Source organism: Lycium barbarum, chromosome 12 (assembly GCF_019175385.1).
Source record: "Lycium barbarum isolate Lr01 chromosome 12, ASM1917538v2, whole genome shotgun sequence".
NCBI classification, from domain to species: domain Eukaryota; kingdom Viridiplantae; phylum Streptophyta; class Magnoliopsida; order Solanales; family Solanaceae; genus Lycium; species Lycium barbarum.
Window position 1 is genome coordinate 43,827,191 of NC_083348.1, and position 13,471 is coordinate 43,840,661.

At 36.7% G+C, this 13,471-nt stretch overlaps 1 long non-coding RNA gene across 3 annotated transcripts; it reads left to right on the top strand.

The window, feature by feature from the left end:
* The first annotated feature begins 912 nt into the window (after positions 1 to 912).
* Positions 913 to 11,593, top strand: LOC132622818 (uncharacterized). Of its 3 annotated transcripts, XR_009576009.1 has the most exons (5): positions 913 to 2,390; positions 2,538 to 2,607; positions 2,744 to 2,963; positions 3,547 to 3,597; positions 11,320 to 11,593. It is a non-coding gene; the product is annotated as an uncharacterized LOC132622818 (long non-coding RNA). The 3 variants fall into 3 exon arrangements; XR_009576008.1 differs by having other exon boundaries at positions 913 to 2,607; XR_009576010.1 differs by lacking the exon at positions 2,538 to 2,607.
* Positions 11,594 to 13,471: the final 1,878 nt, after the last annotated feature.

Below are 13,471 nucleotides of genomic sequence, written 5' to 3' on the forward strand. Positions count from 1 at the left end.
GTAGGATCTATTTTATGTGTCTTAGTTTGGGTTGAGGTGAAGTTTGTGACATGCTTAATATGATAAGTATGCTTGGGTGTAACAAAGACAAGTTATTTAAGTGCTTGTGCTTTGTTTAAAGTCTTAAGGCTATCATACTCAGTTGATGGTTCACTTGTCTTCCTATCTAATGCCATTGTTAACTGCTTGTTCTTGTTGTTGGGTTGTCTTCTTTCCTCTTTGGTTCCATAAGTAATTTATCACTTTTTTTTGTTTAACTTAAAACTGTCATACCTATCATGTTGAAACTTGTATACCTTACCTGCACAACTGATATACTGCTGTAGAATCTGTATACTGTCCAAGTTGGAAGGTATATATTTGTGGAGTGTATGTCTGCGTATATGAAGTGTATACATGCTGTATATTAGTGTCATACATTACTAAAGAGGTTAGTAGGTTTTTATGGATTAAGCTTAAAACCTCCCTAATGTTAGCCATGCCTGGGATTCTCGAAATTCCCTTGGAACTTGTGCAATATTGGGATGAAGAGGGTGCAAGCTTTCTAGTAAGAACCCTCTATACATCTTCATAAATGTATACACCCTGTATACTCAGAATATACACCTTATATACACAGAACCTTGGTTAGCTCTGTGGACTGAATATTGGACACATTTGATTAGTTGGGCCTTAGCCCATTTTTCGTGATTACTTGATTGATTGTTAGGTGCTTCTACATGTTTATTAATCCTTTTCTCTCTTTATTTGTAGAAAACTCTCCTTGCATTTTTCTGGTCATCCTCTTCGCACAGGGATTGGGCTGTGGCCCAATTCCAACGTGTCCATTGCTGAGTGTATATATATATATATATATATATATATATATATATATATATATATATATATATATATATGGAAGGGAAGCTAATATTTTTGAAGGCCCAATCATGAATAAAAATGGTGAAGGCCCAGCTATGGGTGAAAATAGTACTAATGGGGCGGGTAGCCCATTAGTAATTTATATTTCTTCTTCCCCTTTCTATAATTATTTGTGGTATGTTTTTTGGGTCTGTAAAATTAAACCTTACTATAATGAAACCTTGTGGGATGTAGACTTAGGAATATCACCTAGTTGGTAGGTAGTTAAAGATAAAAGGGGATCAAATCTTTCAATTTTGAATTCAAAACCGATTTTCAAAAGAAGCGGGATATTTGACTAAGTAGAACTAGGGCTGGGCATAAAATACCGAAAACCGAATTACCGAACCGAACCGGCTATTTCGGTATTCGGTAATTCGGTTCGGTATTTCGGTTTCGATATTCGGTATTTAAAATTATACCGTTCGGTATTCGGTAAATACCAAATACCGAAATTAAATTACCAATACTATACGTCTGTAGGGCCTAAAGGAGTAAAGGGCTAAAGGCCCATTGCAAAAATATTTTAAGTCCAGCCCAAATCCGTAAAAATCAAGTGTAATCCCTAAGAGTCTTAAGAGTTAAGACCCTAACACTTCAGTACTTCACCACCTTCATCTCATTTCCCTTTCTATTCATCCAAATCCTAACTGAGTAAATAACTTATTTCTCATCCAAAGCCTGTGATTTCTCCATCTTAATTTCTGATTTTGCTCCATTTTCGTACCTCCTTCTTCTTCTTCTTCCGTGTGGTGACTGCTGAATTTTTGTTATCCGTTGTTCTCTGTCTACTTACTTGGGTCCTTTCTTGATTTGTTTTTTTTATCTTGTGGTTCATGTTGGGAGCTTGGGCCTTGGGGTATTCATCTATTCAATTCGTTTTCTTTTTGTATTTCATATATTGTTCATGCTGATGTGGGAAGGGCATCGGGGAATATGGGTGTAGTCACACAGAAAAGGGAAAATTTAAGTTGTTTTGGTTCTTTTTGTTTAAGTTGAAGAAAGGACATAGGAGAAACATAGTATAACAATTTAGAAAATAGAACTTATTTAAGCTTCTTTAATAGCTTCCGTATTGTATTTTTTGATTTTGTTTTACACTTCCAATGCTTCGTTGTTGTTGTTTTTGGGAGAGAAAGATATGAATGGATAGTATCCATAGCAGTAGTATTTGGGAGAGAAAGAAAGAAAGATATTTGTTAAAATTGTCTCTTTCGTTTCTGGGAAATTAAATGGGTTGCAGATTTTCTCCTTTTTTGTCTTTTTTCTTTTTGGGTGTGATCAGTTGGGATTTGCCTTATCCCATAAATGTTGAAGAAGATTTTAATGATCTTATGAAACTTGAACTTGGTATGTTTTTCAGTTTTTGTATTTTATTTTTATATTTTTTTACTTAGTTTAATTGTTGACACATTTTAAATTCTTTTTAGATATGGCTGATAGCTCAAAAGATTCCCCCGTTCTTGATTTGTAATCGCAAGATGCCTCAGGTATAAGGCTCTGAATTTTCATTTGATTATTCCACATTATTTCCACCAGTACTTTTAACTTTTGATAATGCCAACTGCTGCATCTTAACCTGCTTCTTCCCCTTGTTAGTTTGCCATTTGTGTAAGTCTTTAACATTGCTAAAATAGGAGAGGCAGTGTATGAATGAAGAATAGGCAATGGACAAGAGATGTATGCCTCCGGTGTAATTATGATAAGGTTTTAAACATTACTTTCAATCCTAGGTGCTAACTTGATGTTTTTGCTTTTATATTCTGCATTTTCACTGAGATACCAATACTTTTATGGTGAGGTTTATGATAAATTAGTGTCTGAAACGTATGTCATTGAGCAGCTGATGTGACAAAAAATAGAGAAGCTGCAGGGCATTGCACATCCAGTAAGGAACATGAATCACTTTTTCAAGATAAAGTAGAACCATGTCCACTAAGTTGTTCTATCTTCTATGTGGAGAGTTCAAACAATTGAATACAGAGGAGACTGAAGCTTGCTCGAGGCTTTTGAGTATGCGTCCTTTTGTTACAGAAAATTCGAAGCTCTTATATGTTCTTAAGGTACCCCGACCTAACTTCTAAATTCTTGTCAAACTTTAGGTTTTCCAATATATTTGGTTCTTTGTGGTTCTACCTTACATGTGGAAAATATGTAACACTTGGGCTCAGTTTATTATACTTTCTGGATGAAGCTCTACTCTGAAAAAAAATGAGTTGCTGTAAGTCTGTGTAGATCAAACTTATAAATTGAGGTAACTCAAACTCAAAAGGTTACTGGTGGAAATAGTGCTATGCCTGATTTTGGTTCTTTATGTACGAAAACATTGTTAAGTTGCAATAGAGATGCTCTATGTTTCTGAAGGTGATCATAATTTTTTTATGTTAGTGAAATCTTGGTGAGTTAGTCATTGTAGAGGCTGGCTAATTTATTTATATGCTTCAATATTAATATTACCGAGACAACAAAAAGGACCAGTTCCTATATAGTTAAAATTGGTATTGCATTTAAGATGAAAATAAATTATCATATACTCTTGCGAAACAGTTTTCCTTTTTACCATGCGTGCTTCAATTTGCAGATATGCAGTTTATCAACTATAGCCAAAGGATAACACATTCTCTTTTATCTACTTAATTTGTGCAGGGTGAAGTTGAGTGGTGTAAAACGTGGACCAGAATTATCCATGGCAGACAAGTAAGTATACAGAACACGCGTGATAGTATACTTGCATTCTAATACAGTGGTATACAATTTCTGCCCAATTTATTTTAAGAATATGTTGCTGTTGTTACTAATTACATTGATCCCTTGCATAGTATACTTGCATTCTAATACAGTGGACTTCGACTTCAATATGGTATTACCGAATACCGTACCGAACCGAAGTTTGATTTACCGATTACCGAATTACCGAACCGAAGTTTGAAAGTTCGGTATTTGGTATATACTTGGAATTAACGATTACCGAATTACCGAACCCGAACTTTGAAAATACCGAACCGAATACCGAACGCCCAGCCCTAAGTAGAACAAATTTCTGAAATAAAAGGATGAACGGATTATCTCTTGAGACGGAAATTGTGACATTTTTATGATTGTGGATTTCAAAATAATCGGAATAACACTAAGCCAAAACTGCAAAAAATGATTTCAATGAACTTGGAGATGAATAACTTGATTATTTGGACCTGGGAGTCCATCGTAACTGGATTAGACTATCTTGGACTAAAAAAGCATTTTTAGACTGTTTTACCTTAGAAAAACTGGAACGTCTTTGCTGAGCTTTAAAACTGGACTGATTCTGTATAAAATGGACTTTTCCTTTGGGCCTGAAATTAAAAATTTTGGACTTAATAAATGGGCCAAAAAGTGATTTTGAAGACCAGCCCAATCCGTGATATAAAAGTGGACTTCTCTTTTGAGATTTTGGACCCCCAAAAAAAGTGATACCTTTTGGTTAAGTATTCGGGTCGACAAGAAATAGACTGGGTCAGATTTTTGGTTTGTTGGACTATGGAGTATTGGACTATGGGCTGACCTATGAGCTATACGGACTTAATTTGGTAAAAAAAAAAAGACTATACACACACACACACGCGCGTATATAATATATTATACGTATAAAAATGGAGAATACTCAGCTATTTTCTTATATCTAAAATTTCGTAGATACTAAACTCATTCGTTAGGACTAGAATAGTAGTGACTCTACTCGAGGGCGATCCCGGGTGTGTCCTAGTCCAAAAAAGACGTGAGTTGAACACTTGCGTGGATTTTTGAACCAAAAAATTCTTATTTTTAGGGGGATTTTTTGCCGAATATTTCCTAAAATCTTGTACTTATATGATGCTAAATAACTTATATTTTTGCGGAAAATATTTTTACAACACATAAGCAAATAAATAAACCTTACAGTGAAGCTCGTAGGTCAATCGTATTCTACGAATCCTTAATACTAGGGTGCTTAAAACTGTTACACCTCAGAAAATTTTCCGTTCATGCACAGTGAATAGACTGACGAAGGGTACGACGTATGCGATGTTTTGATAAGTAAGAAATAACATTTGATGATTCTAAATGAGATTTCAAAGACATTCGAAGTAAGAGAAGAAAGTTTGCCAAGAGGAGACAAGACATACGAGATGTATCGGAACGAATTTACGAGTAACGAGTTAATGATGATTTAGTGATGCTTTGGAGAAGAGTTATAACGACCTTTAGATTGTTATTGAGGTGTTCAACAAGTGTCAAGAAGGTTCCATAAGGATTGGAGATCAAACGAGTCAACGAGAACGACTTTCGAAAAACTACGGATTGTACGGTCCGCTATACGGACCGTACAAAAGATACGGGCCGTAAGTATGGCCGTATAACCTGTCCAGAGAAGAGACTCCACTGGAACCATTATACGGTCACACATACGGACCGTATAAATTGTACGGACCGTATGTGTGTCCGTATAAATTGTACGGACCGTATGTGTGACCGTATAAATGTGTCGGGACAGATTTGTGTATTTAATAAGGGACCAAGTTTCATTTCATTTCATTTTCCCCTTCACACCACTTCTTTCTAGAACTCTCTAGAAGTCCTAAAGCTCATGATATGATATTCCTACGATAGAGCTAAGCCATAGGAAATGAGATTCCTTATACGAACCCTGATTGCAGCAGAAGAGCGGTGTTGACCAAAGGAAGTTTCGATGATGTTGAAGTTACAGAGGTAAGTCACTTCACTGAGACTACGTTATCAAGGTACGTATTCATATATTAATGAATTGGTTGTCATAGAGGTAAATCGATGTAAGTACAACAGAGAAATTGACTAAGATATCTCTTGATGATAAGTTCAGTTATAAGTTGTGAACTAAGCAAATCGAATGAATCAGAACAAAGGTAAGCGACGGTATGAAAGATGTGTGTCGAGTAAGGTAAGAGTATTGAGGTATGATTGAAATATAAAGTTGAAGGGTGAAAGGAAAGGTAAATAGGAAGGGATAACAGGGCAGATCGCTAAAGGATCAGGTACATCTCGAAGCGTGATATATGAGGTAAGTTTCGACATTTTTGTGCTTTTACTTGAAAGTGGGAGTCCTGTGTGGCTGAGATATGTCGTACATGTATATATATTGGCCCTGTGAGGCATTGTTGGTATTTTCTGCGTGCAGGCTTTGAGATAGTAAGAAATATAGAGGAAACTCTACCGAAATTTTCCTAGAATCTAAAAGGAGATAATAAGCTTGTAATATGTCCCAACAGGAAAAGATGTTGTGCAAAAAGAAATGACAGGATGAGAATAAGTTAGGAGTATCGTTAACAACTACAAGGGATAAACTAAATACTATTGAATTGATAGTAATGGTAGTTATAAGAGCGATATTGATACGGTAAAGAGAAATGCTATAGTAAATTAGAGAGACTGGTGGTGCTAAAACACGACATAAGAGAGAAATGGTAACTCTAATAGAGTGCGATACTGGAGTAGCGATTGGATGGATAAGCACGAGGAAGATACGATAAGTTTATTAGAAAAATAAAGTAACAGCATCACAGAGACAGAGGTACGAATATGAAGAGTTATAACGAATGAAGATACCTTGATAAGATAACTTATGTGGTAAGTGTAGTAGGGCTGATTAGAAAAAGTAACAGGTTAAGTATGTTTACTTCACGAGGTTTATTCTATTTCATAAGCAGGGTTGAGAATGAGATCAAGAAGTGTCACTCTATAGAGTTGATTATGATCAAGGTATAATGACAATGTAACAAGAACTGTAATACAAAGTATAGCGAGGAAACGACTAAGGATGTGACATGTTCTATATGAATAAAGAGTGAATGCAAGTGTGAGACCAGCAAGCGAGCCATGGGGCAGTAGATGAGAAAGCTTAAAAAGGCCTTGTTAGAAAAATCCAACATAGAGGTTTCGCAATGACATAAATGATAGCAAGCGAACTTGAAAAAAGAATCAGAGAAATGTGATATGGAAAAGTAGTAGTAGTTGGTGATTGGTATAATCAAGAGTATAAGTGATATCTTTAGCTGGATGTAAAAGACAAAGACTACAGAAAGATAAATAACGAAATAGGACGATTGTTAGAAAAGGATCAACACAATAAGGATGAGAGGGGATGATCAGAATGAACAGAATAAGTTTTGATGCGAAGAATGGATTGTACAAAGGCAGTATATTCTAAAGGACAAGCGGTACTAAGTTAAGAATAGGGTTCCTCGTGCGAAGAATAAAGGATTGATTATAAAACGGAAGGAAATAAGATAAATTGAGAAGGAAGGAATGTAAAAGAATAAGAATGGGATTAGGAAGAGAAGGAAAATGCGCCGCAAGGTACGCGCGCTTAAGAAGTAGTCGTGTTATGATTAAAGGAAGATGCATCTCCTACGAATATCCTATACCAAGTTAGAAAGAGTAAAAGTATATGAAGTAAAGAATTGAAAAGAAAAATGGTGGCCATGAGTTATGAGTTTACTGTACGACGATAAAGCGAGAGAGTAAAGCTATCATCAACGACAAAGACAATATAATTATGATTGGTTTTGAAACCAATGTTGAGCGCAAAACAAGAGTAAAAGAGTTTGAGGCATAAGGGGGTATTAGTTGCGCATAAGACTTAAGCCCTGGAACACAAAGATGACGTTACAAGTGAACTTTGAGCACGGAAGAAGAGGGAAAGTGACATTATATGGATGGTATGGATAACTAGACCTACTACTATTGTGAGCATCCCTATGGGACAAAAGTTTTTAATTGGAGCGGATTTAGACATTGACTCATAACTACTAGATGAGCTAAGTAAAATACATCCTTGTTCGGATTGCTATATCGGTTGTATTATTTGGTTACAAGACTGCAAGGTGAGTATGTTAAGACTTCACACATGAATTATTGTAGCTATAGATTATGGGAAACGACATGAATAAGATGTAGTATAGTGAGGGGTATATGCATTCAAGATTTGAAGGTGAGGCAACGGATTTGAAAATGGTACAAGTAAAACCCTTAAAGAGGGGAAGCGAATAAAGAGGATACAAGTGTAGAGATTGAAATGATGGACCCTAAGATGTGATAGATATAGACTCTAAAACAAAGAGTGAGAGTTATACAGAAATGAGTCTAATGACTAGTAAATAAACGAACACGAATTGAGCAGGCATCTGAGACTGTACGGGAAACCATTCGTGAAGACCTTGAACCACGTGACATTGAGAGAAAATAACCTAAGGGATATTGTAAAAGATAGCGATGCTATACTAGAATGGAGACAAAGGCACTAATGGTAGAGTCGTTGTTAATGATATTGCTATTTATGAGTGACAATTAAGAAGGGACCTAAGGCTTTCTATAGTAGAACATAAGATATGATAATCGAGGGAAAAAAATAAAGGACAGAAGAGAGCATGAAGAGATAATTTACTACAGATAGACAAAAGAGTTTTGGTATGAATGATCACCGAGCCTAGTCATGGTCGGGTACGCGAAACACCGAACCTTCGTGGTCGGGCATGCTATGTAAATGATATGTATATGAATATGACTATGGATACGATATGTAAATGATTACGATTATGAATACGTATACGGATGTGGATACTTGTATATGTATAGATATGTATGTACACGAATCACGCAAGAACGATTATGTAACTTGCAAGTGTTTATGCGTCGCCAATGAAACCAAGTAGGTACTTAAAAATAGGAGTAAGAGGTAAGAAAGAATAGTGTTTTCATCATACTCCGGGTCAGTAGAAGGAAAAACATATGGCAAAATTTTCGTAGAATCCCGGATAGCTTAACATTCGAGGACGAATGTTCCCAAGAGGGGAAGAATGTTACACCTCGAAAAATTTTCCGTTCATGCACAGTGAATAGACTGACGAAGGGTATGACGTATGCGATGTTTTGATAAGTAATAAATAACATTTGATGATTCTAAATGAGATTTCAAAGACATTCGAAGTAAGAGAAGAAAGTTTGCCAAGAGGAGGCAAGACATACGAGAAGTATCGAAAAGGATTTACGAGTAACGAGTTAATGATGATTTAGTGATTCTTTGGAGAAGAGTTATAACGACCCTTAGATTGGTATTGAGGTGTTCAACAAGTGTCAAGAAGGTTCCATAAGGATTGGAGATCAAACGAGTCAACGAGAACGACTTTCAAAAAACTGTGGATTGTACGGTCCACTATACGGATCGTACAAAAGATACGGGCCGTAAGTATGGCCGTATAACCTGTCCAGAGAAGAGACTCCACTGGAACCATTATACGGTCACACATACGGACCGTATAAATTGTACGGACCGTATGTGTGTCCGTATAAATTGTACGGACCGTATGTGTGACCGTATAAATGTGTCGGGACAGATTTGTGTATTTAATAAGGGACCAAGTTTCATTTCATTTCATTTTCCCCTTCACACCACTTCTTTCTAGAACTCTCTAGAACATTTCTCCCACAAGAATTCAAGGGATATTTATGATCAACTACATCAAACCAAGGAAATCAAGTGTAAGAAACCTATTAAAGTTCATCCAAGGCAAGGAATCCAAGTGAAGGTAAAACTAGAGTTTTGCTCAAACGAAGAGTTTCCACCCAAGGTTCATTCCTATACTATCTAAGGTAAGATTTATGGTATTTCCATGTTGTTTAAGGTGTTTTAAAGTTGAAACACTTGGATTGTAGAATAATATAGAAATGGGTCATAAATGTGGGAATAGTATCACTTTGAGTGATAGCCTGAATTGAGTCATGATTCTTGATGTGTTGTGATATGGTTATGTTATAAATGATATTAAGGACATAGGATAAGTATTATATGTTAGAAAACGTACTAGTATACTATGACCATGATTATGGATGAATTGAAGTGGAATTATGAAATAAGGGTAATGTAGATGAATGAAGATTGTTGGTTATGATATTGTGAACTCTATTATAAGTGTTTGGGAGTTGATATACAACATGGGGAAGGTTGTATAAACAAAGAAAATGCTGCCCGATTTTCTCTAGCTTTAGTAAGCATGTTCATGTAATCGATTAGCTAATGTGAATGCAAATTCTCTTGAAGGTATAAACATGAGCATTGAAGGAGAACAATCAAGCGATGGAAATTGTTAAACGAAAGAGGTATGTAAGGCTTGTCCTTTCTTTCTAGGGCATGACTCATATGACATGAATCCTCCTATTTTTCCATGATTTTCCTACATAACGGAAATGACGAGTCTACGAGTATAAAGAGCTTCATATGAGATACGTTACGAACATGACAATACCGATGATGAATCTAAGTCTAGAAGTCCTAAAGCTCAAGATATGATATTCCTACGAAGCTAATGATCCCTATATGATTCCTATAATATTATTTCCATACCTCTCCATGACTTTCCTACCTTTCCGGATAACTAAGAGCCTATGTTCATGAATAGCCATATGGGATAAGATAAGAGATATGTTACGAATGCGATAATGATGATGATGAGTCTAAGTCTAAAGATTCTAAGGCCTATAATATTATGGTTCTACAAGGCTCATGATCCATATTATGATCCATTGATGTTGTTCATTGAATACACTCACCTTATATGCTAATTCCTTTAAGGTGAGGCAGAATGTTTATGAATGCTCCATAATGGAATCGGGGGTTCTCGACCTTATGTCACCCCGACATTTTTATAGATTGTCCATAAGCTCTAATGCATGTCCTATGACCAATGTTCTGAAAAGTTATGAGTCTATGTTCATAGGGGATTCCATATGAGATATATGTGATGATAACGATGACGATGTTGATAGCGATGATGATAATGATGACGCTAAAGATATTTATGGGCTTTTATGCATATGTGCTTATGTATGGCTATTATGAAACCTCGAGCTTATATGGTCGGGTAGAATGTATATATATATATATATATATATTTATGTAACACGCGCGCACCTCTGCTGTTGGGTACGGAAAACACTGAGCCTTGGTAGGGCCAGGCACGTATAACACCAAGTTTTATTATAGCTGGGCACGTAAGACACCGACCCTATATAGTCGGGCACGATACTACTATGATTATATATATGATATATGTATGAAAAGCCCGGAAGATATGTATGTGATATTGTCGAGCCACTATGTGGCCGGATACGGATAACGTTTAATGTGTATGAGCAGATACAGTATTATGATACATGTATGATACGATGACGTATTCGTTATGATGATACATGTGCTATGATTATATATGATATAGGCATGAAAGGTATCCTCCCTTAAAAGTTACGCAGGTTATGTCTACATCTTATGTCCTATGATTTCTCTAATATGTTCATTTCATTCATGCCTTACATACTCAGTACAATATTCGTACTGACGTCTGTTTTCTTTGGATGCTGTGTTCATGCCCACAGGTAAGCAGGGAGGAGACCCAGATTTATAGAAGGTGATAAGCAGAGTTTTGAAAGCACTCCATTATTCCGGAGGTGCCATTGATTTACCATTTTATGTACATATATGTTTTGAGCACGACGGGGTCCTGTCCCGTCCATATATCTAGTACTCTAGTAGAGGCTCGTAGATACGTATGTGTGGGTAGTATGGTCTCACGATTTTGATAAGTGTACATATATTTATGTATGTGTATTATTTTGATAGCCGAAGGGCTTATGTATATAAAGGTAATTATGTCTCCAAATGAAAAATGATTTGAGTATGAATTTGATGAATGGACGCTTAACGAGTGTGATAAGTAGTAGAATGAGCGGTGCTCGGTGGTTAGCCCCGGGTACCCGTCATGGCCCCTAGTTAGGTCGTGACAAAAACCTTCCCTGGGGGATCACCAGAACCCTTACCTCGAACTCTGGTCTAAAAAGACTTTTTCTCGATTTGAAAAACTCTTTAAACCCGGTTTTCCTAATTTTCCTTTTGAATAAATTAAGTGGCGACTCTAAAAAACTAAATATCCAATTTAGAGCACCAACAACCTCAGATTACTTTTATGCCTTAACCCGCGTAAAAGCGAACCGTAACAAACCAAAATATCATCAAAGTAAACAGCCACGAATTTGCCAATAAAAGGTTTTATCACATGATTCATCAAATGCATGAAAGTATTAAGAGCGTTAGTGAGACCAAAAGGCATCACCAACCATTCATATAGACCGAACTTGGTCTTGAATGCGGCTTTCCACTCATCTTTGGGTTTCATCCGGATTTGATGATACCTACTCCTAAAATCTATCTTGGAGAATATGCATGAACCATTCAATTCATCAAGCATGTCATAAAGACGAGGTATGGGATGGCGATACTTTACCATTATCTTGTTGATGGCTCGACAATTAACAAACATGCACCATGATCCATCTTTCTTTGACACTACGATCACGGGTACGGCACATGGACTCATACTTTCTCGCACAACTCCTTTTTCAAGGAGCTCATCCACTTGCCTTTGAAGCTCCTTAGTGTCATTCGGTTTAGCTCTATAAGCCGGTTTATTTGGCAATTAGGACCCCGAAACAAAATCAATTTGGTGTTTAATTTCCCTTAAGGGTGGTAACCCTTTTGGGAGCTTCGTTGGGAACACATCATCAAAGTCCTGCAAAACAGAAGAAATAGAACTAGGAAAAGAAGGTGTTAGTTCATTACTGTTCAACACATAATCTCTATACGTGAGGAGAATCACCGATTGACGCTCCTCTAATTCTCCCTAATTTCCCCAAAATTTGCCAAGAGGGACACCTTGGCCTTTCCCCTTAACTCCTTCTTCTTCCCACTTCCTTCTTGAGAACTACTCTCCTCACTATTCCCTTGTACCACCATGTTTGGTTGCAAGGTATCCTTGCCCTTCTCCTTCAACTCCCTCATTTTGTGATAGACCTCACCAACTTGAAGAGGAGACATTGGGCACATCACATGTTTGATTCCATTGTGGACAAGTGTATATCGATTGGTTCTACTATCATGCTTGGTTGACCTATCATATTTCCAAGGCCATCCAAGTAGAAGGTCACAAACTTGCATGGGAACAATGTCACATAAGATTTCATCTTGATACTTCCCAACTTTGAACTTGAAAATAACTTATCGGGTCACCTTTAATTCTCCACATTCATTGAGCCATTAGAGTTTATAAGGATGTTCATGATGGGTGGTGGAGAGTTTCAAGAAATCAACTAGAGTCGTACTTGCAACATTCGCACAACTTCCACTATCAATGATCATAACACACACATTTTGATTTATGATACACTTGGAATGAAAAAGGTTCTTCCGTTGACTAGGACCATCCATGGCCTTACTTATCATTGTTCTCCTTACTACATAGTTTGGAATAGTGATCTCCCCTTCTTAAGGCTTAGCCATACATGTCAACACCTTCCTTGATAAATACAGTGGTACGGTGAACTCACTATCACCCTCCATATCACCTTCATCACTACCAAGTTCATCATTCTCATGATCACCCTCGTCATTTCCTTCCTTATATTCTCTCTCATCATCACTATAAGTCTCATTCAAAACAAAATCTCTACGGTTGGGCCACTCACTTGCTCTATG